The sequence below is a fragment of the Archocentrus centrarchus genome, chromosome 7, assembly GCF_007364275.1.
Source record: "Archocentrus centrarchus isolate MPI-CPG fArcCen1 chromosome 7, fArcCen1, whole genome shotgun sequence".
NCBI lineage: Eukaryota > Metazoa > Chordata > Actinopteri > Cichliformes > Cichlidae > Archocentrus > Archocentrus centrarchus.
The window spans coordinates 37,708,974-37,732,687 of record NC_044352.1 but is presented as its reverse complement, the minus strand read 5'-3'; the positions used below and the strand labels follow the sequence as shown (position 1 = coordinate 37,732,687).

The following is a 23,714-nucleotide window of genomic DNA, read 5'->3' as shown; positions in this document are numbered from 1 at the left end:
GAATGGTTATGCAAACTTCCCTGTTACCAAAGGGTTGTTTAGCTACCTCTGTAATGGAAAATTTGTTTTTCAAATCTAATAACTTCTGTGTACATCTTAGGTATATAATTGTAATTTTCTTTTACAAAGACTGAGTGTGTGAAGATGACAAAATAACTAAAATGTAAGCTGTGTCCAAGGTCATGATGCAGGTTATTATCATGCTGATGCCTACACGGTGGTGAGAACTGGAACTCACCACAGCTGACAGAACACGATTGTATCCACACAATGAGTATAAAGGAGCTGTTATTTTGTTGTTTGATCAGTGCTGGTGCGAAGACTGTTTGTGCTGTATTGGTCCCTTTGCGAAGGTTCCTTTCAACAAATATCAGGAAATCAGTTTTGTTTCAGAGCTCAACTTATTTTTTCCACCACAATGTTGGCAGCGAGTACGGGATTTCTTGAGTGATTTCTTTTCTGCTTTCATGTTGATCCAGAAAACCTGCAGGTAGACTCAGTGAGTCTGAAAGAGCACTTACCTCCAATAATTAAGAAGACATGTGCCTGACTGCTGAGAGCAGACAGAGTCACCACTGAAATCTCAATTGATAAAGAACTCAAAGTGGAGAGCAGGTGAGACAACCTGATTTTCTGCGTGTACTATAATTTTAAGGACATATAATTAATTAAAATTTGGAATTGTTCTGTATTTGGTAAGAGAGTCCACCATTCAGAGAAATGTTATGTAAACAGTTGATTTGGCATCAACACTGTTAACAAACTTTTGGTTAGTTTGGGCAGATCACAGGTTAACAGCATTGTGGGTTACATAAGTGACAACTTACTGGGGCCAAATTCACAAACAGACATTGGTGGTCATTGAGAATCTAGAGCTTGGCTCTCTGAAATCTCTGAGAACTAAATGGGGAACTCAAAATCCAAATCAGAAAAGCTGGAACAAATTAAGTATAACCTAAAATGGTCAAAATGTTTAAAAAAAAGGTGAGAAATATGGCAACAAAATGTGTGGATAAAGGAACATGAGTTAAAAAAATGAGTATTTCAGTATGAGGTAAATGAATACAAAAAAAAAAAGAAAAAATAAAATCAGGGAGAGAAAGTGCTGACAGGCAGAAATGAAAAATTATAATAATCAAATGTCTCAGTGTGTCAGAAAGGGAGACCGAGACCTCGATCAACCTCCTCCCTGAGCACAGAAGCCAGAGCAAAGTGACAGACCAACACTTTCAACATCAGCCTGAAATCCTGGACCAGATTTAGCGAAATATTCCACTGAAATGTATGGCTGTATGGCAAGCAGGGGTGGGCCCAAATACAGGTTGCAAATGCAGAGCTAAACTCAACAGCTTTATATGCTAGAGGCTCAGAAGTTACAACAAAAAAACTAAACCTCAACCGAGGCTAAATTAAAGCCAAAACACCAAGCCTGGGAGAAAAGGAGAAAACACAACAGTAACCTGGGAGAACACACAGCTAAGGGGGAAAACACAGACAACGTAAAATAAGTTCAGTGTAGGTGTCCACCCATCCATTTCTTTCCAAGTGCATTGGAAAGATGCAGAAAGGACGAGCATGGAATAAGGAACATGTTGATGTTTAAACCACATCAATAGCCCCCAAAATAATGAGGTTACAGCCAATAGATCTCTCTGATCTTATAGCTGCCAGGCAAAGGAATCCAGCTTTGACAGTGGAGCATTAATGACCATTAATAAATTACTTTATGATCAAGAAAACATGATGAGACTAAGTCAGATTTAATTAGAAACGTAAAAGTATGCCTCCACCTTTAAATTGTGTCCAAATGTGTGATCAGTGACATTTAGCGTGTTGAAAAGCAAACAGGTGCGCTCAGACAACATCGCTGGACGAAGACGTAGTAATCACAACACACCTATTCAGTGTTTATTCAAATATAATACTCATAGTGCCATATCATTTAAGAGGTGCTTTTCTTTCTCCCTTTCTTACTTCCTGGTCACACCAACTTCTTCTGTTCTGTGTGAAAGGTGTTCTCAAAGGCTGGGGAAGCTGTTCCTAAGAAGATAAACCATTTAAATCCATCTACTGTGGAAAAATCATTCCTGAATAGTAATAGTATATATATATATATATATATATATATATATATATATATATACACACACACACACAAACACATACATACACACATATACACCAGAATAGAGATATCATACCTACTGCCTTATTATTTTTGAACATCTTCCCTGTCCAGTATGTAATTTAGTATCAATGACAAACCAAACCATTTTCCAAATGTATTTTTTTAATCATTTCATAGATGGAATTACTGGGCAGATAATTTTTAAATATGGGATGCAAAGTACAAATACATAAAACATAGTTGGATTGCAGGTCATTTGAGGAATTATCCCAACACATGTGAAGTGTTATTATACACATGAAAGGTGCGTCACATCTGCAGGGCTTCATTTAGCTGTGCAACAGTTCCAACCATTGTGGCCAGCAGATGTCACCCAAGAGCACTGAATGAACCTTCGAGTAGCGAACCAATTTTTGACACAATGATTCAAAAAGGTTCAGAGCTTCAGAAAGTCATCACCACTCGAAAGGCCCAGGATACTGAGCAGGGCGTGCATCCGTCTCCTCTAATGACTGGGGCTGCTGTGCAGGCAGAAGATGCCTGAAGGAAGATTCTGGTGGTGGCGAACACTCTGAAGATGGATGGGGTGACTTGGGCGGCAGACGAGTTGTAGGTGGCTGAAGTTGAAGTGCCTGCAGGCTCTGAAGCTGAAGTCTTGAAAACTGAAGCTGAAGTTGCAGGTGTTGCTGAAGTGACTGAAGCTGAAGATACTGACGACTGACCGGGTTATCCTCACTCGAGGAGCAGAAATGGGTGAAGAGGCTGACCAGTACATGGCCACCTCTACCTGTCGAAACATAATGGGTGCAGAAGTGTGCCTGTCCTTGGCAACTCCCACCCATAGGGCAGGAACGGGTGTAGGTGCCTCACAGAAGCATAGATAATAGTCTCTAGAATCCACAGTCTTTAAAAACAGAGCTTCTTCACTGGCCGCTTTATTTTCCACAGAGTCACAGAAGAAGACAGGTGCAACAGGGTGGATTATCTCTTTAACAAACTCCTTAATTACAACAGGCAGAGTCCAAAAGCCAGGGAAAACCTGACACAAAACCCTGTGAACAGTATGCAATGGCTCTTATTTCCTTAACTGGGCAGTTTAAGCCATTGCTCATACATCTCAGTCACATAATCATAAATGCCTTGCTTAAATCCTTCAGCTGCGTGCTCAATCTTGGCAGAAAAACTCAAACTTCATTATTTCCAGCTGGCTCGAAAACAAATGCGGTAAAGTCCTTATTTCTACCTGGCTCATAAAACTCAATTCTCCCAGTGGTCATTTTAATAGGAACAGACTCAGAATATTCAGTCCAAGATTTGCCAAGCACTGCAAGTGTCTCACAGGAAAAAAAAAAAAAAGGTTTTACTCAGAGATTGTCCAGTTTCATCACACAGGGGCAAGAAGACAGTTGTGACCAAGTTACAAAAAAACTAAATCCTAACTGAGGCTAAATGAAAGGCAAAACACCAAACCTGGGAGAAAAGCTGAAGTCAAAACACTAGTGATGAGCGTGTGAAACCGAAGCTTCAATACGTGCTTCAAACCCTGGGCTTACAACTCCAGAGAACCACTGCTTCAAAGTTTGCTTCAGGACGAAAAAAATCACGTGACATTTGACGTCCGGAGCAGCAACTGCTTCGGTCTGGGACTGAATCAGCTGACTGGTTCAGGTGATTCGTTAGTTACGAGCAGTGGCGGTTTCTGATATGGGCGACATGGGCAGCCGCCCAGGGCGGCATTTCATCTAGGGCGGCATGACCGCCCCCCTCCCCCCAACGCATTGCGATCGCCGCAGCAACGCCTACCGCACTACTCCATTTGTGGGATAATGGGCGCCCTCTATTTGCTGTGTATTGCATGTAGCTTTCTGCCATGGTCAGACAGGTTGTAACAGAAGAAAAAGGGCAGGCGGGGGATTCTCTCTCTGTCTCGCTGTCACTGCTTCACTCGATCGTCACACACACAGCGCTGCCCCGCCCCCTTCTCCTCTCAGCCTGGGGTGCGAGTCGAGTGAAGCAGTGATGGCGTGAGAGTGAGACTGTCAGCCGGGTTCATTCATTCATGCCTGTACAGTTTGGGCCTGGTTACAGCCAACAGTAACCGCTGAATTATAAATAAAGGTGACTTTTGCTGGCAGTCTCTTGCCAAACCTTTCATCCTCACGGACACTGCCATATCAAGATTAACGCGAAGTGTATGTCCTAATATTGAAAAGTTTTGCGAGATCTCGCAAAAGTAACTCAGGATCTCGCAAAACTTTTGCGAGATATGCAAAACTGACTCTTTTTTTTTTTTTTTCCTCCCATGTTCCACAGAATGAATCTGTGCGTCTAATAAAATTAGATGCACACAACTGATAGAACACAAAGCCAATTTCATTTATAATACTGTAAATATGGTCATTAAATCACAGTATTTGTGTGAACCCGAATCCTGATAAAAAAAATAACACAAATACGAATCTAGACAGTTTGGACAAATGTTGGTGGATGGCGCAGTGTTGCCAGATTGGGCAGCTTGTGAACACATTGGGGTGGAATATTATATAGATATTTCTATATAATTATAAAATTATATAGATATATAATTTTACAATAAAAACTTCCTAAAAACCTACCAAATATGGTGAAAAGCAGCCAAAATTTTAACAAGTTACCCAAAGCTTGTATATTTAAATATATATCACACCTGGTGCTATTAACATGAGTTTCAGTGGAGGTTTTGTTGTGTTGGGCTGGCAACTGTCAGTCAGATCTGACAACCCTGGGGATGGGCGGTGGTGGTGGCGAATTGTGGCAGATGGAAGGGAAAAGGTCAAAGCCATCAGGTGCACAGTTTAGGAAAAAGAGAAAAGAAGAAGAGGAGAAACAAGCAAAGATAAAGTTAAGCAGAAGCTGTGTAATATTTCAGTTTCTTCCATGTTTTTTCAAATAAAAATTTAAAAGAAATTCTGAGTGTGCCTGTGATGGTGGGGGGACCTTCTGTTAAAGCCTGTCTGTCAGACCATGGCAGAAAGCTACATACACCACACAGCAGTCGCTCATTACCCCCCCAAGTGTAGTAGTGCGGCAAACAGGCTAGGACCGCCACTGCACAAAAGCTTCATTTTCTCATCACTACAAAACACTAAACTGGGAGAATATTCAGATAAGGGGGAAAACAGATGACAACGCAACAAAGAACAGAGAAAAACTGAGGGCTTAAATACACACACTCGGTAATCAGGGAGAGTGGAAACAAGAGGGAACAACAGGCAGAGGTGGCAAAAGTACTGACATTCTGTACTTAAGTAGAAGTACAAGTACTTATGTTAAAAAATACTTTAGTAAAAGTCAAAGTACTGGTTCAACTTCTCTACTTAAGTAAAAGTAAAAAAGTACAGGCTCTGAAATGTACTCAAAGTAAGAAAGTAAAAGTAGTTTTTTGGAGGACGTTTCTACCTGCTATTTTTGTGTAAAACAAACCGAACCTCATTATATGTTATTGTAATAATATAAAATAGTACATGAGAATACAAATGTTATTCCAATCTAAATTTTAATCCTAATGAATGCTCTCAGCTTGAATCTGTTCTGTAGGACACAAACTGTGAAAGGGAATTTAAACACAGCTCTGTTCTCTGTGTCCTCCATAGTAGAGGGTGACTGTGCCTCCACCTAAACACCAACATGAGGATACTCAGGGGTTACAGTGGGATTCAGAAGCTGGAGGAACCCAAAGATCAGCTGTAGTGGCTCTGCATGGGGAGAAGAATCACAGCTTTCTATTGTGAGCTGCAGTAAATGATGTTGGTGTGCAGGCTGTGATCAGCTGACCTGCTGCTGCTGCTCTGAGGTTTACTGCTCTGTGTGGATGAAGTGAACTCACAAAGATGTAACCCAGTATTTCACAGCTCTCTGAGCTGATCTCCATCCCTACACTGACAGCATACAGGCTGTAGAAATGTTGGATTCAGTGAATGAATCTCAGCATCAGCAGCTTTGATTCAAACTCATCTCTGCTGCACTGATGTAACCTGTAACTCTGACCATGAACACAAACACTGTGCTCCAGTCCAACACAGAGCTTTACTGTAAATACAGTACAACAAGCTAACCTAAACTGCAGTATTTTCGTAGAATCTTTGAATTACACAAAGTCAGCATACTTCAGTTTGTTTTCCAGTCCTTACCTTTAATTCTAACCTCTCTCCTTCCTCTCCTGTCCTCTTTCTCCATCTCTGAGTGAACTTCTCTCTCTTTGCTCTCCCTGAAATACAGCAGCTCTTCTTTTAGCTAGCAGACACACTGTGTGACAAACTGCACACACTTTGTGTGTTTGCTGATATTTGTTGAGCATTTAAAAACGTTGCATTTACCTGCCACACGTTACTCCCTTCATGCTCGCTCCTCTTCAGTAGCGCTAGCTAAGCTGTTTATGTGCCGCAGCGCAACTTACGGACTCGGTCCGGCCCGATTATAGCGCTATAAATGAGACATTAATTATATGGGTTTGCGTATTTAATCCCTTTGTACGAGATAAGCCCCGGTGATGGAGGATACGCAGTACGATTGTCTCTTATGTGTTATTATTCCTCCGTTTAGGCTCAGATCGCTTGATGTTTGAAGGCGCACTGACCGGAAATGCAAACTTCTCTCTGACGTGTTAAAAAGTAACGAGTCTGTTTGAAAATGTAAGAAGTATAAAGTACAGATACTTGCGTAAAAATGTAGGGAGTAAAAGTAAAAAGTAGTCAGAAAAATAGATACTTAAATAAAGTACAGATACCTGAAAAATCTACTTAAGTACAGTAACGAAGTATTTGTACTTCGTTACTTCCCACCTCTGACAACAGGTGATACCATCCATCCATTCGCTTCCGCTCATCCTGTTCAGGGTCGCAGGGGGGCTGGAGCCTATCCCAGCTATCATAGGGCGAGAGGCAGGGTACACCCTGAACAGGTCACCAGCCTGTCGCAGGGCCAACACAGAGAGATAAACAACCTTTCACACTCACATTCACACCTATGGGCAATTTAGAGTAACCAATTAACCTAACCCCAGTAAGTGCATGTAAGTGCATGTTTTTGGGATGTGGGAGGAAACCGGAGTACCCGGAGGAAACCCACGCAAGCACGGGGAGAACATGCAAACTCCACACAGAGAGAGGGAAAGTCCTGGGCCAAGGTGGAATCGAACCCAGACCTTTCAGATGTTGTTCTAACTGTGAGCCACCTTGCTGCCAGGTGATACCAATGAAACTAGTAACACAGAGGAAGCAAATCTAAACACAAAGCACAGGGAACATGAGACTGTCAAAATAAAACAGGAAGTGACCAAACAAGATACAACAGACTTGACACCACATGAGGAATAACACACATACTGGGGAAACAGAAACAAGAGACACCACAACACAAGGGAGGGATACTAAGGGAAAACACAAGAAGAACTAAACTCTAAGGCTATGGGAACCCTAAACACTACACAAGGAAACAACAGGAAGAGGAACTTAATACAAAAGAGCCAAGACACAGGGACACAAACATGGGGGAAGACAAGAACGAAGAGAAACCAGAAGAAAATACAAATAACTTTATCCAAAAACAACAAACTGAGTCTAAAGTGTAAGAAAAACTAACCCGAAAAGTAAAACAAAAACAGAATCACATAAAAAGGAACTTAACACAATGGGCCACCGGCCCAGGAGCATGACATCCACAGCTTCATCTCCACCCTACTCCGACCCTGAAAAACAAGCTTCAACCTCACTCAGTGCACACAGGACACTTCCAGAGAGACTGCACTGACATTAACATCACCAAATATTTTTTTTCTCTCCATGGATGAATGAACAGTTTGGATCACAGCATCACCACAGAACTAATGCTTGAGGTCATGGGGCTGAATATAAATATTGCTTTGGGTCACCACTCACAAAACACCTTCCAGACCCCAAAGAGGACAGTGAAGACTTCGTGGCCCAAATCAACTCTTTTCTGGTGGAATTTAAATCAACAGCAACTGAGATAAAGATGGATTATTTGAAAATGGAAACAAACTATCTCATCAAAGTGAGAAACAGGTGGCTAGACAACAACATTGTCCTCAACCTTACAGGGGGACAGAAACATATACTTATGCCATAGCCACACTGTGTAGCAACTTCACCACTGCATAGTTATGGAGATTAACCCTCTGGGGTCGACGGACGGGGTGGTGCATCTAAACAACATTGCCAATTTCAGATGATGTAGTATTGGGATGCTGCTGTGCTGAGTCTCTATTTCAATATTAACCGAAAGTGTGGACTTCAAACTACATGTCACTTTTTAAATTGTGTGGATAGGCAAAGTAAAACCAGAGTTATGCCCGATAATTCATGCCATGCTTTTTCCCGTATGTTGTCCTTACGTTTGATGAACAATTTTTGCAGAAGAAATGGCAAAAATGGGAGTTTCGCTAACAGGAAGTGCTTGCTAATAAAAAAAAGCAAAACAAAAAAAGGCTGCATTTGGTTGTATTTTAATGCTGAGGAACAGGTGAAAAGGTGGTAAAAGAGAGAATATTGATGGCAAGTTTTGCCTGTGATGTGCCTCTCTGACTTGTGGAGGACAGAAACTGTTTTTTGGGGAGGCATAAACAATTTGTGTGGTATCTTATTGTGAGACCTGATTGCTTTGCAAATAGTTGTACAAAAAAGCCTGAGGCCTTTCCTGCATTTTAATGTAAATTGTTCTATTTAACTTTGTTATTTGCTACATTTTTACATAACTTTTGAAAATTTACAACTTATATTTGTATTTGTATCATCTTAAAGATGGCGCCGGTGAGGTCAGCAGCCGTCGTACCTGCTCCTACGCTTTGTTTGTATATATTAGGTTTAGCTCTAATTCTGGACTTTATAATTCCGCCTGCTCTGTGTCATATCACGTATGACAGACAGACTCTTTTTAATATCAGAATACAGCACTCTGGCTGTATTCTGACACCTTTTTCTCCCGACCCGACTTGGCCTCAGGACATACTGCGTTTCCAGTGGGCCAGCTCAAACAAAGGAGGGCACGGAGCACCCAGGTCACGGACAAGGCCCCGAGGGAAAAGAGCCGGCGTAAGAGAGAGGCTGAGGCGTAGAGCGCACCAAACGCCACTGCCGAGCATCCTGTTGGCTAATGTCCAGTCACTGGATAACAAGCTGGACGAACTCAGGGCCAGGATACAGTTTCAGAGGGACATAAGGGACTGCAACATCATCTGTCTCACGGAGACATGGCTGACCCCCCTCATACCGGACCACGCCGTACAGCCGTCGGAGTTCTTCAGTGTTCATCGCACGGACAGAACGAGTGAGTCTGGAAAATCAAGAGGAGGAGGTGTGTGCCTAATGATTAATAACAACTGGTGTGACAGTAGGAATGTCGTCCCTCTGAAACAATCATGTTCGCCTAACCTGGAGCTCCTAACCCTGAAATGCCGTCCCCACTACCTGCCCCGCGAGTTCACTTCGGTCATCTTCAGCGCCGTCTATATTCCACCTCAGGCGGACACAATCACTGCACTATCCGAGCTACATGAGGCGATTTCCACCTATCAGGCTAACCAGCGTGATGCGGCTCTCATCGTAGCCGGGGACTTTAACAGTGCAAACTTGAAAAAGGTGATACCGGAGTTGATTCAACACATCGACTGCCCCACCAGAGGAGAGAGGACCCTAGACCACTGCTACTCTCCATTCAAAGAGGGCTACAAAGCAAAGCCTCTTCCGCCTTTTGGGAAGTCTGACCACACCGCTGTCCTTCTCATGCCGAAATACAAACAACGGCTCAGGCAGGAACCCCCTGCTGTGAGAGAAGTGACACGGTGGTCTGATCAAACAGAGGCCGCTCTGCAGGGTGCGTTGGATTCAACCGACTGGGACATGTTTCGCAGCAGCGCGGGCGGAGACATCGAGGAGTTTACGGAAACTGTCGTGGGATTTATTGGGAAAGTTGTTGATGACACTTCACTTAGGAGGACCATCAGGACTTTTCCCAACCAGAAGCCGTGGGTGGATAAATCTGTCCGCGACGCCCTGAGGTCCCGCACCGTTGCCTACAAATCCGGCCTCGCCTCTGGGAACATGGAGGACTACAAGGTTGCATCATACAACGTCCGCAGAGCGGTGAAAGAGGCCAAACATCGCTACGGCCGCAGACTGGAACAGCAACTACAACAGTCTGACTCGAGGGGACTGTGGCAGGGGCTACGCACCATCACGTACTACAAAGCACCACACACACCCCCGGTGAGTGCCGACGCTTCTCTGGCTGATGAACTCAACATCTTCTTTGCGCGCTTTGAGTCGGGAAGCCGACAGCCCGCTGCGCTCCCGGCCGGAGGGGCGGAGACACTCACTGTGACGGAGCGTGACGTGAGGAGGGCGTTTAGACGTGTAAACACCAGGAAAGCGGCTGGACCAGACGGTATTAGTGGACGTGTCCTTAAGACCTGCGCTGACCAGCTGGCACCTGTGTTTACAGTGATATTCAACCTCTCACTGAAACTGTGTGTGATTCCCACCTGCTTTAAAAAGTCCATCATAGTCCCTGTCCCAAAGAAACCACACCCCAGCAACCCCAATGACTTCAGGCCCATAGCACTCACCTCTGTGGTGATGAAATGCTTTGAGAGACTCATCAAGACATTCATCACCTCCTCACTGCCCTCGACCCACTACAGTTCGCATACCGGCAAGACAGATCCACAGATGACGCCATATCCTTCCTCCTCCACAAGACCCTTTCACACATAGACACTGGTAAGGGGAACTATGTGAGAGTGCTGTTTGTAGATTACAGCTCAGCATTCAACACCGTAGTTCCCTCCAGGCTGGTCTCTAAGCTGCTGGACCTGGGCCTGGGCCCATCCCTGTGCAGGTGGGTTCACAGCTTCCTGACCAGCAGACCACAGGTGGTACGAGTGGGTCACCTCACCTCATCCTCCCTCACCCTCAACACCAGATCCCCCCAGGGCTGTGTGCTCAGCCCTCTGCTGTACTCACTGTACACCCATGACTGCGAGGCCACGTCAGAGTCCAACGTCATCATCAAGTTTGCTGACGACACTGCTGTTGTGGGACTGATCTCCCACAATGAGGAGACACCCTACAGGAGAGAGGTCTCCCGCCTGGAGAACTGGTGCCAGGAGAACCACCTCCTGCTCAACGTCAGCAAAACGAAGGAACTGATCGTGGACTTCAGCAGGAAGCAGCAGAGGGACTACCATCCACTTGTCATCAGTGGTGCTGAGGTGGAAAGAGTGGACACTTTCAAATACCTGGGAGTGACCATCTCACAGGACCTGTCCTGGACTCATCACATTAACACAGTGGTTCTCAAATCCAGGCCTCGTGGCCCAGTGTCCTGCAGGTTTTAGATGTGTCTCTGCTTCAACACACCTGAGTCAGATATAGAAATCATTAGGAGGACTCTGGAGAACTGAGGAGATAATTCAGCCATTTGATTCAGGTGTATTGGATCAGGGACATATCTAAAACCTGCAGGACACTGGGCCACGAGGCCTGGATTTGAGTACTGCATTAACATCACTGTGAAGAAGGCCAGACAGCGTCTCTACCTCCTCGGGCGGCTGAGAGACTTCAGGCTCTGACTCAAGGTGCTCAGGAACTTTTACACCTGCACCATCGAGCATCATGCGTGGGAGCATCACCACCTGGATGGGAAACTGCACCAAGCAGGACTTCATGGCCCTAAAAAGGGTGGTTCATTCAGCTGAACAGACCATCAGAACCACCCTCCCCAACCTGCAGGACATTTACACCAAGCAGTGCAGGCTGAGGGCCATGAAGATCCTAAAACAGCCCTCACTCTCACTCTGGGTCTCCCTGTCACAGTTGCGGCTGTATGGGGGAAGGGATGGACCCAAATGCAGGACGTGGGAGACAGAACTAAACTAAAAACTGCTTTATTGGCAGAAGGCACAAAAGAACAAAAAAAAAAAAATAATACAAAAAAATATGAAATCTCTACCAAGGCTACGGCAAAAGGTAATACACCATGCCTGGGAGAAAATAGAAAAACAAATCACTAAACTTGAAAACACACACCAAGGACAGGAAACACTGACGACAACGCAACAAAGAACAGAAGAAAACTAAGAGCTTAAATACACAAAAGGTAATTAGGGCAAGTGAAAACAGCAGGGAACAACAGGTGAACCAGATCGTTCATGACACAGTGGAAGCAAAACTAAACACAGCACAGGGAACACAAGACTGTCAAACTAAAACAGGAAGGCAGATGGGGGAAACAAAGACGCAGATTTGACACATGGAAACATAAGGAACTAGAAATAAACTAAAACCCCACAACCCCCAAAAATCCAGAACAGCCGAAGGAAGTCCATGGCACAACAAAACAGTTCTGGAGGCTGACTGCGGTCCCAGCAGCAACAAAAGGTAGGCAGGGTCAGGACACTCGAAAGGACCGAAGCAGAGGGAGCAAAGGGTCTGAGGCAGAGAGGACTGAAGCTAACTAAAGGGACCGAAGCTGAGGGCACTAAGGGGACTGAAGGGACCAGAAAAATTAAGGGGACTGAAGCTGAGGGCACTGAGGCTGAAGGGCCTAAAGGGACTGAAGCAACTGAGGAGACTGAAGATGAAGCGACTGAAGCTGACGGGATTAAAGCTGCAGGGGGGGCTGAGGAAGAAGCTAAGGGCACTAAAGGGAGCAAAGGGACTGAGGGGACCGAAGCTGAGGAGGCCTGAAAGACCAAGGGGATCGATACTAAGAGGACCGATCCTAAGGGGACTGAGGGGACCGAAGGGACCGAACTGACTGAAGTTACGGAGGGAACTGAAACTGAGGGAACTGAAGGGACCGACGCTAAAAGGGCAGAAGGGACTGAAGCTGAGGGAGCAGAGGGAGCTGAGGGAACTAAAGGGACTGAAGGGGTCGAAGGCACTGAGGGATCTAAAGCTGAAACTAGGGAAACTGGAGCTGGGGGAACTGGGGGAGCAGGAGCTGAGGTGCTGACTGAAGGCTGGGGGAGAGCTGCTACAGCTAACTGAGTTTGAGACAGACTCTGAAGGGGAGCTGATGGGAGAGCTGGGGCTGAAGACTCTGAGGCTGGGGACGAAGCTGAAGACTCTGACGCCGGAGGCAAGGACTGGGTTCTCCTCACTTGCGGAGCAGGGACAGCTGCAGAGGCAGGCCAGTCCATGGCTGCCTCCACCCGTGAAAACAAAGTGGGTGCCAGAGAGAGCCTCTCTGGAGAGAGGCTCGTCCTTTCAACGTTATGACGGATGCTGTCATATCAAGATTAACGCAAAAGCAGTAGTTACACAAGCACAGCCAGTTAATGCCATGTTATCCCAGCACTCTGCTCAATAACACAACACACACGTTCATCCATCTTTATTTGTAAATAGAACCTGATATCACAATATTTGGTCATAATGTGTGATGCAAAGATGCTTCAGATCATTGAGGTGTGTGAGTGCGTGCATGCAGGTGTGTAATTGAAAGCATTGCACTTTTCCAGGAGAGGGCGCTATAATTGAAGCTTCGAGTAACGAACCTATTTTCGAAACAATTGGCTCAAGTGGTTCAGTGCTTCACAAAAGCTTCATTTTCTCATCACTAGTAGTGCATACTTGACACATGGAAACATAAGGAACTAGAAATAACAAACTAAAAGCCCACAACCCCAAAAAACCCAGAACAGAACAGACAAATGAAGCCAAAACAAAAACACACAGGGTCACATGGACCCCGGACCATGACACTCCCATCCTGTTCATGTTCACTAACCCCTGCGTTGTAGAGGCGGTCCTCCTCCAGTTCTCAGTTGCTAGACACCTGGTCCGGTTCCCACAGGTGATGATGATTTGGGTGACTATCTGGCCTACTTAAGTGCTGGAAGACCTACACTCGATGCCAGATTGTTACTTACCTCGCAGTTAGTTGATGCCAGCTCTCTAGTATCTTGCTATGACTTCTCAGTGGACATCTAATGACCCTCTGGTTTCTTCTTTGCTCAGGAAACTGGAACCCTTGAGTGCATGCCTGAGAGTAAGTGAGCAAGAAGAGGAAAAGAGGAGAGGTCCAATTGTTGTTTTGAAGCGAATCCTGTAAACCTTTGGAGCAGCCATGGAGAGTCCAACCTGCCACCTTTTCCCACTATTCCAATTCATTGTCTTGTGCACTGTAAATAAATTCACTAAAAGAGATTATAACAGTCTGCATTTTGAGTCCTTCCTATTCCTTCAGCCATGACAATTTGTGGTTTTTACAGTAAAAAATAACTTTTTTCTACTCAGAGTTTGTTTGTTTTTTTAATGAGATTTTAAATCCTATGTGTGATACAGTATGTCAAAAGGAAAGAATAACTGTACAGTCACACACATGAGGTTGTGCTAAAAAAATGATACCAAACAAGGTGAGGCAAACAGTGTCTAAGGTGAACTATAAAGGTAAAAATAAAAGTAGTCAAAAATTTACCCCGGACCCCAGGGGGTTAAACTTTTGCAAGGTATCTACCTGTATGGAACAAGAAATGGGACAGACACAGACTATTTAAACTGCCTGATGGAAATAATATTTAAAGCATGGATGCAGAGATGCCTCCAAATCACAAAGTGGAAATTTCAAGTGCAAGATCACTTTGTTAAAAGACCCAAAGTAGAAACATGTACACAAGCACTGTGTACGACTAGATAGATAGATAGATGGATAGGTATTTTATTGATCCCACAAGGGAAATTATTGTGTAACAGCGGTCAGAAAAATACATCTACAGTAACTAAACATCAAAGTGAGAGTGCCAACAATGAGTGCTAAAACTATACATATAGAAATGAAATAGATAAAAAATAAAAACAACAAACATACTGAGAAAAATACAAAGACAGAACTGAAGCAACACTCTCCACATCGCACAGCTGACAGTGCACACGTCACAAACATGAACTAGTGCAGGCTGTGGCAGAGGCAGACAGACTATTTAAATATGAAATGTGTGGAATGTAAATATACTTGCTGTGTGAATGTTACTTTTCTATTGTATTTCTATCTTGTTCTTACACACTCACTTATTTTATGCATGAATGTATGTATGTGTGTGTATATATGTGTGTGTGTTTATATATGTATGTATTTGATTCAGTTCTCTGCCTCTTCATGGTTCCCATTTGCCTGTGGGATTCCAAGGTACTTGTAGCTGTCCTCAATGTCTGCAACGTTGCCTTCTGGTAGTGTAATCCCCTCGGTTCTGACTACTTTTCCTCTCTTAGTTACCATCCGACTGCACTTCTGATATCATTGCTGTAGATCCTGGTGGTATGGATCAGTGAATCGATATCTCGTTCACTCTTAGCATATAGCTTGATGTCATCCATGTACAGGAAGTGGCTGATGGTTGCGCCATTTCATAGTCGGTATCCATAGCCAGTCTTATTGATGATCTGGCTGAGGGGATTCAGGCCTATGTAGAACAGCATTGGAGACAGAGCATCTCTAAATCCCACACTTGATGTTGACTTGTGCAATGGGCCTGGAGTTGGCCTCTAGTGTTGTTCTCCACATACCCATTGAGTTCATGATAAAGGCTCTTAGGGTCCTGTTGATCTAGTATAGTTCTAGGCATTCCAGGATCCATGTGTGCGGCATCGAGTCATAGGCTTTCTTGTAGTCAATCCAGACGGTGCACAGGTTGGTCAGTTGGGTCTTACAGTCTCGAGTGACTGCTCTATCTACTAGTAGCTGGTGTTTTGCTCCCCTGGTTTCTCTGCCAATCCCTTTCTGGGCCTCGCTCATGTATTGTGTCACATGCCTACTCATCTTAGCTGCTATGATTCCTGACAGGAGTTTCCATGTTGTACTGAGGCAGGATATGGGCCGGTAGTTGGATGGGACTGGTCCCTTCTGGGGGTCCTTGGGGATCAGGACTGTCTGCCCTTCAGTCAACCACTCGGGGTGTGTCTTAGCCTCTATCAGCTGGTTCATTTGTGCTGCCAGGTGCTCATGGAGTGCTGTCCAGTTCCTCAAGTGTGAGACTCTTTCCTGGATGTCTGCCACTGTTCAGGGAGGTTGCTGTGGTTAGAGCCACTATCCACTGAGTATTGGTGTTGTGTGATGCATCCTTCTCCCATATGCTCTTCCAGTATTGCTCCATCTCCAGCCTTGGTGGGGTGCTATTCTCATATTGTTCCCCTGCCACTGACAGTATGTATATATATATATATATATATATATATATATATATATATATATATATATATATATATATATATATATATATTAGGGGTGGGACTTTAACGCGTTAATTTCGATTAATTAATTACGGGGAAATTAACGCGTTAAAAATTTTAACGCATTTTAATCGCACTTTGCACCGTGGAACGTTTCTCAGTGCACGAGTTCCAGGCATACAGATTATATCGACGCACAATGTCCAAATTAGGGGCCGCATCCTGCGAAGGACCCGGCCCACGTCTTTCGCAGCCCACGAACACCACAAAGGCCGGAAGTGAGCGGCTAGCCTTCATATCAGCTGCCGTCACCTCTGCGTAGCTCATGTCGCCTAGCAACCGTGAGTGTGAAGCACAGCTGTGTAAAAACAGCTGGTTAAACGGAGAACGAACTTTTTCTCCTTTTTGTGGTTTAATTTTAAGTCTTTAATTCAAAATAAGCTGTTAAAACAAGCATAACACATTTCAACATCAAGGAATACAGCTGAGAGAATGATTAATTTTCAACTATAACAAGTGAGACATTAATGTTGAATAAAACTATCCAGTTATGATGCTTAACTTTAATTTCAGGTGTTTGCTTATCAGAGGAGCACTTCCACCCTTCATTGGTCTGTGTAGTAGACTGGTGGGAAAATAAACAAAATTTTGATGTTTAAGCTTATGTATATTGATTCATTCATCAACTAAACTTAAATTAATATTTCTCATGTCAAATATTGAAATGCGATTAAAATGCGATTAATTTCGATTAATTAATTACAAAGCTTGTAATTAATTAGATTAATTTTTTTAATCGAGTCCCACCCCTAATATATATATATATATATATATATATATATATATATATATATATATATATATATATATATAAAATGAGAGTCTGAATATATTGAATGAAACTCTGAATATATTGAATGAAAACTGACATCACCGAAGCTCTTGCGCCATCTAGTGTTTTCGTTACGTAAAGCACATAATGTCGCTACAAGAAATGGCACTATGAGTCAGTCTGCAGGGAATTTAGTGGCAGAAATCCTAAATAATGAGTAGCTAATTAACACCCTGGCAAATGCATGAACTGGCCAACATAATGCTAGCAGCAGTGTTCCTAATCATGCTACTGATGAAGAGTTTTATTCAGTGAATCTCTCAGGTCAGACAGCTCCTGCGTATCAAGCTAACAATAAGCAGAACATGCCTTCCACATCCACATCTCAGATTCTAGACGGCGCCTGTTGTTTTGGAGGGTGCCTGTACATGCTCTGCGTAATGTTAGCTTGCATGCAGGAGCTGTCTGACCTGAGAGGGTCGCTGCATTTGGTCTTCCACGATGAAACAGTGAAGATGAACTGCAGATTGACTCATAGTGCCGCTTCTTGTAGCGACATTATGCGCTTTACGTAACGAAAACACTAGATGGCGCTTCCGTGACCACAGCTTTCATTCAATATATTCAGACTTTCATTCAATATATTCAAGTTTCATTCAATATATTCAGAGTTCATTCAATATATTCAGAGTTCATTCAATATATTCAGAGTTCATTCAATATATTCAAGTTTCATTCAATATATTCAGAGTTCATTCAATATATTCAAGTTTCATTCAATATATTCAGAGTTCATTCAATATATTCAGAGTTCATTCAATATATTCAAGTTTCATTCAATATATTCAGAGTTCATTCAATATATTCAAGTTTCATTCAATATATTCAGAGTTCATTCTATATATTCAGAGTTCATTCAATATATTCAGACTTTCATTCAATACATTCAGACTCTTATTTTAATATATATATATATATATATATATATATATATATATATATATTATGGAATGCAGTTTAGGAAATATTATATACATTAAAATGAGAGTCTGAATATATAGGATGAACTCTGAATATATTGAATGAAAGTCTGACTATACTGAATGAAAACTAATGTCACGGAAGCTCTTGCGCCATCTAGTGTTTTCGTTACGTAAAGCACATAATGTCGCTACAAGAAATGGGTCTTGTAGTGACTCGAGAGTTTTTATAGTACTTTTTCTCACTAACGGATTGTATAAATATCTCAAAACAAGCTATATTTCTTCAACAAAGTGACAAAGTCACTCACAAGAGTGGATTAATATTTATTAGAGGACTTTGTCGCTGATTCGACCGTTTTATCGCTGCAGAATGAACACAAAGCTTTTATTCCCAGCTCGTGCTCATATTATATGCCATTTAGAGGTAAATATGTATGTCTTGATGGGCCTTCAAGGCAGTTACACAATGGCTAAGAGCAACATTTATTGATTTTCTTGATATTTGCTTTGTGGTGGGCTTTGGGTTCCTTTGTGTTTGTGGGGGTAATTGTTTGCAAGGAGGTTATAGATTGTATATCAGGACAGTTGGGAGGATTGTGGTTTCTTTATGTGTATATGTAGTGTTTACATTTACTGTAACTGTTGAACAGTATACAATTTATATATTTTGGGGTATGTGTAGGAATCACTGAAAATAGACTGGGGGGCTTTTTGTGAATGAAGGCCTAACATTTTCCTTCTTTTACAAATTAGGGCAACCTCTGATTTATATGTCTATACTTATAATGAATTCACATTATCAGTAACTTTGTGTTTAGCAGAGGACTCCTCAGGGTAGTATCTTTGATTAGAGCCTCATTGATGACTGTATGTTGAAGCATTGAGGAGTTACAGCCATTTGAAGTTTGTATAACAAAGGCTGCTCATATGTGAGACCGCGCCTGGACATCAACACACAAAAACCTTTACAGAACAGCAGGTTTTTGTGCCATCTTGATAAAATTTGAAATACTCGGTAAAAAGACTTCATTCTACAGCTTCATTACATTTTCCAGTCGATACACTCAGTGTGTAGTTACATAAAAACAAACTGGAAAAATCTAGGCGAGGCAAAAATTGTCTAATTTGTCTGTGTTCCAAACTTAATAGCTGCATACTCATTACAGTTACAGCATTTTTGACTGGAAAAATGAAAAATATAGCTTGTCTTCTTTACAAAGAGATCAAGCTTTTGCATGTACTTCAAAGAGTTCAGGAACAGCAGCCGATGTACCTTAGGTATGCTTTTTCAGGCATTTTTGGTGATTTTGGAGTGGCCAGTTAGCAGGTTAAGTTTTTGTGGGATTCTAGTCCAATATGTTAATACACTATGTCAAAATAAAAAAATAACATTACAGTCACACAACTGAGGTTGTGCTGAAAAAAAAATGATACCAAACAAGGCAAGGTAAGCACTTCTTAAGGTGAAATATAAAGGTAAAATCAAAAGTAGTCAAAAACAGCCAATTACACCGCAGGCACACCCCCAAGCACGCCCTTGCTCACATTTTCTTTGCTTTGTTTTCTGTTATCTTTTGGCCTTTGCCTGAGAACCAATACAAAACTATACTGATTACAACTGGTGGAGGCCAACTGTAAAACCAAATTATATTGAATTGAATTAATACGTTTTACACTGACAGCGTTTTGGCTCTAGTCTTTTCATTATGCTTTTCATTATACCTGATTACTCCTACAAGCCTACAAGCGCTCCAGTAGCTTATATCTCTCTGTTATACAGTTATGCCAGTACTATACACTTGTTTTACAATTTCAAATTCATATCTTATTTTTCAAGATATGTATATTGTTGTCATTTTCAATTTTTATTATTCTGTTTTACTTTTTTCCAAAATTTGTAAGTTATCTACTTGTTTTCATTGCTATAAAGCACTTTAGTGGCAGTTCCTATATGAACTGCACATCAGGCAGGATGCTGAACCTCGAGTCTCTCCCGGTGCATTCCTGGTATGGACGTTAGTTTGGAAGTGCTTTGAGTGCTCGAGTCAATGAAAGATCTTTATTATCCCCTAAGGGCAATTGTTCCCACAGCCAGTAGTACAGTAATCTAAAAACAGTTATACCATGAAAACATACATAAAAACAAACATAAAAACAAACATTAAATCACAACAGATCATTTAAAAACCTAATTGCTGTTGGGACAAAAGATTCCCTCAATCTATTTGTCCTACAATCTGGTACTCGGTATCTGCATCCAGAAGGAAGCAACTTAAACTCCTGGTGCAGTGGATGGTCTAAATCTGCTAGGATAAGTCTGGCCTTTTTCACTGACCTCACCTTTTGTAGGTCAGTGAGGTTGCTTAGGGCTGTGCCAGCAATTTTTCCACACACCTTTACAACTCCTAGCAGTTTATTTCTATTCTTAACATTTAAAAAACCAAACCAACAGATGAGATTAAAAGCAATAACCGACTCAATAAAACAAGAATAAAACATTTTCATAAAAGTTGAATCCACATTAAAACCACAGAGCTTCCGATAAAAGTACATCCTCTGATGGGCCTTTTTACAAAGTGAGTCTACGTGGGCTTCAAAAGTCAGCCCGTTGTCAAGATCATTCCCAGATACTTATACTGGTCCACGACCTCAACATTTTCCCCAGAAATAACCACAGGCACAACGACTGCACTGTTTTTTCTAAAATCAATGACCATCTCCTTTGTTTTAGAAACATTTATCTTTAAAAAGGAGGACTCACACCAGTCAGTGAAATCCCTGACCACTGGTCCGTGATCTGGGTCATCACTGCTGAGGAGGGACAGGATCACAGAGTCATCAGCAAATTTTAAAATGTGGATACCGGCTGTGACAATCGTTAGTATATAAAATAAACAAAAGGGGTGAAAGAACACAGCCCTGAGGAGACCCAGTAGAAGAAAAGAGGACATCGGAAAGAACACCGTTGACCCTCACCCTCTGAGAACGTACAGTTAAAAATTAAATCAACCAACATATGAGGCCAGAATTAATACCACAAAAACACTGTAATTTCTTAGCCAAAATGTGTGGTTGAATACAGTTAAAAGCAGATGAGAAATCAACAAAACGCAGCCTTGCAAAGGTTTTTGTGCCTCCAGATGGCTTAAAATCATGTTTAAAAGGGTTCCCATTGCATCCTCCACTCCCCTGCCTGACCTGTAAGCAAACTGAAGTGGGTCCAGATGTTCTCTAACTCTAGATAAAAGAATTCCCTTAATAATCTTTTCAAATGTCTTCATTGCTAATGAGGTGAGGGCAACAGGCCTAAAATCATTCAAGGACCGAGTGTCCTTACTTTTGGGGACAGGAACAATGGTTGAGGCTTTCCAAAGCTGAGGGACCCTGTGAGTATTAAGAGACATGTTAAAAAGAAAACTAAAGATATCTGCCAGCTGCAGGGCACAGGTTTTAAGAATACGGCCTCCAATGCCATCAGGACCTGAGCTTTTTCTCTCCTTAGTCTTCCGAAAGACATTAAAAACAGTTCCACTATCAATGTGTACTGTGTTTGTGACATCTGAGGGCACACTCTTAAAACCAGAAAGCTCCTCGGTAAAATCATAAATATTAAAACGATTGTAGAAACTATTAAAATCATTAGAAATCTTAAGTCAAGCAAAACAGCAAACCTTTTTCCTTATGCAGTATTATTAGATAGCCTTGCACCTGTCTGGTATGGAAGGAGCCTGAGCTAGTACGTCATATTGAGAGATTCCGGCTGATATAGTTTGGCTCACCTCAATGCATGGACTGGGCCTCAGAACCAGTCTCCTGTAGAGCAGTGTTAATTTTGACAGCAAATTTTCATTTAGTTTTAGTCATAGTCTTTTGACGAAAATGTAATTAAGTTTTAGTCATAATTAAGTCATCTGAATAGTTTTAGTTTTATTCTAGTTTTAGTGGATGAAATTATCCTAAGAATATAGTCGACTAAATCTACAGTCGATTTAGTCGACTAAAATATAAAGGGTGTAAAATGTAAATGCTTTTTCTTCAGTTCCCTTGAATTGGTCATTATACACACTTACACAAAATTTTGTGTTTAGTTCTGTTTTCACTGGGTTTTGTTATTTTCTACTTTTGTTTTGGTCTTCCTTATTCATCTGAGTTCTGGCTTCATCAGTTGTGAGCTTATAGTTCCCATTGTTCCTGTTTCCCCTGTGTCTGTGTTTTCGTCTTTTTCCCTGTTCCTTGGTCCATGTTTAGTTTTCCTGTGTGCCAGCCCCCTGTGTTAAGTCTGCCTATACCTTGTTAGGTGTTTCCTGTTTTATTTTGACAGTCCTGTGTTCCCTGCGTGTTGTGTGGCATTTTGCTTCCTGTGTTTGATTAGTATGATTTTGTCCATCTGTTCTCCCCAGCTGTTTCCTGTTTTCCCTCATCATTCCCGGTGTATTTATTGTCTGCATTTCCCTCTGTTCCTTGTTGCGTCCTCCCTCATGAAGGTGTGGTTCTGTTCTGGTGTCACTTTGTCAACCTCAGTTTTGTATATTTTTGGATTACTTTCTGTAAATAAACTCATCACTTTAATTCAGTCCTGCCTTTGGAGTTCTGCATTTGGGTCCACCCTGCTTGGCACACCGCTCACACATGACAGATTCCCACACACCTGATCATTAACACCACCTTACTGAGATAATCGGAGCGTTTTACAGCAGGACGCTCTGAAAGGTACAGGGCAGTGTTCAGGACTAAGATTATAAAGGCTGATCCAGCGCGGTGTGGAGATTTTCTCTAAACACAAACTGGGAAAAACACTTTACCCTGCATGACATTAAAATGCTGACCTTTGCATGGAGATCTGGGTGACTGGTTTGCAGATGTCGTTTAAGATTTGTCGTGTTTTTACCCGAGATAGTCGCCCCACATGGTTTACACATCGTTTTGTTTGTCACAACGTCAAAGGACAAATGTGTCCATACATCGGCTCTTCTCTTTCTCCCTGCTGACATTGGTTACATAACTTAGTTCTATCGGAAGGAACGACCAATCACAGGCTAGTTTGTCCTTCCCGGGTTTAGAGCAAATTTGTGCAACTGTGCGTTTGATTGGATGTTTTCCTAACTTGTCCTGGCCTGTCACAAAATTAAATAAGTTCTGATTGGATGTCGTCCCCCACAAGCATTTGTCTTGTTTTCATTTGTTGATGAAAGTGTTGATTAATTTCGTCATCGTTTTTATCATTTTAGGTAGTTTTTATTCAGTTATCTCGTTTTCGTCATGAAAAAAAGGGTCGTTGATGAAAACTATGACAAAAATAGTTTGTCAACGAAATTAACACTGCTAAGGAACACTGAGACCTTAAATACACACACACACACACACACACACACACACACACACACACACACACACACACACACACACACACACACACACACACACACACACACACACACACACCAGGTACTCAGGTAGAGAGAGAGAGAGACAGCTGGGGACAGTTGGACAGAATTACAGAAATGAGACAAGGGGAAGTAAAGCCGAACACAAACCACATGGGACAG

General features: G+C 42.3%; 1 protein-coding gene across 1 annotated transcript in view; it reads right to left on the bottom strand.

The window, feature by feature from the left end:
- Nucleotides 1-23,714, bottom strand: part of LOC115782477 (voltage-gated potassium channel subunit beta-2-like) — a 101,329-nt gene that overhangs the window by 30,206 nt on the left and 47,409 nt on the right. The gene's annotated exons all lie outside the window — the stretch shown is intronic.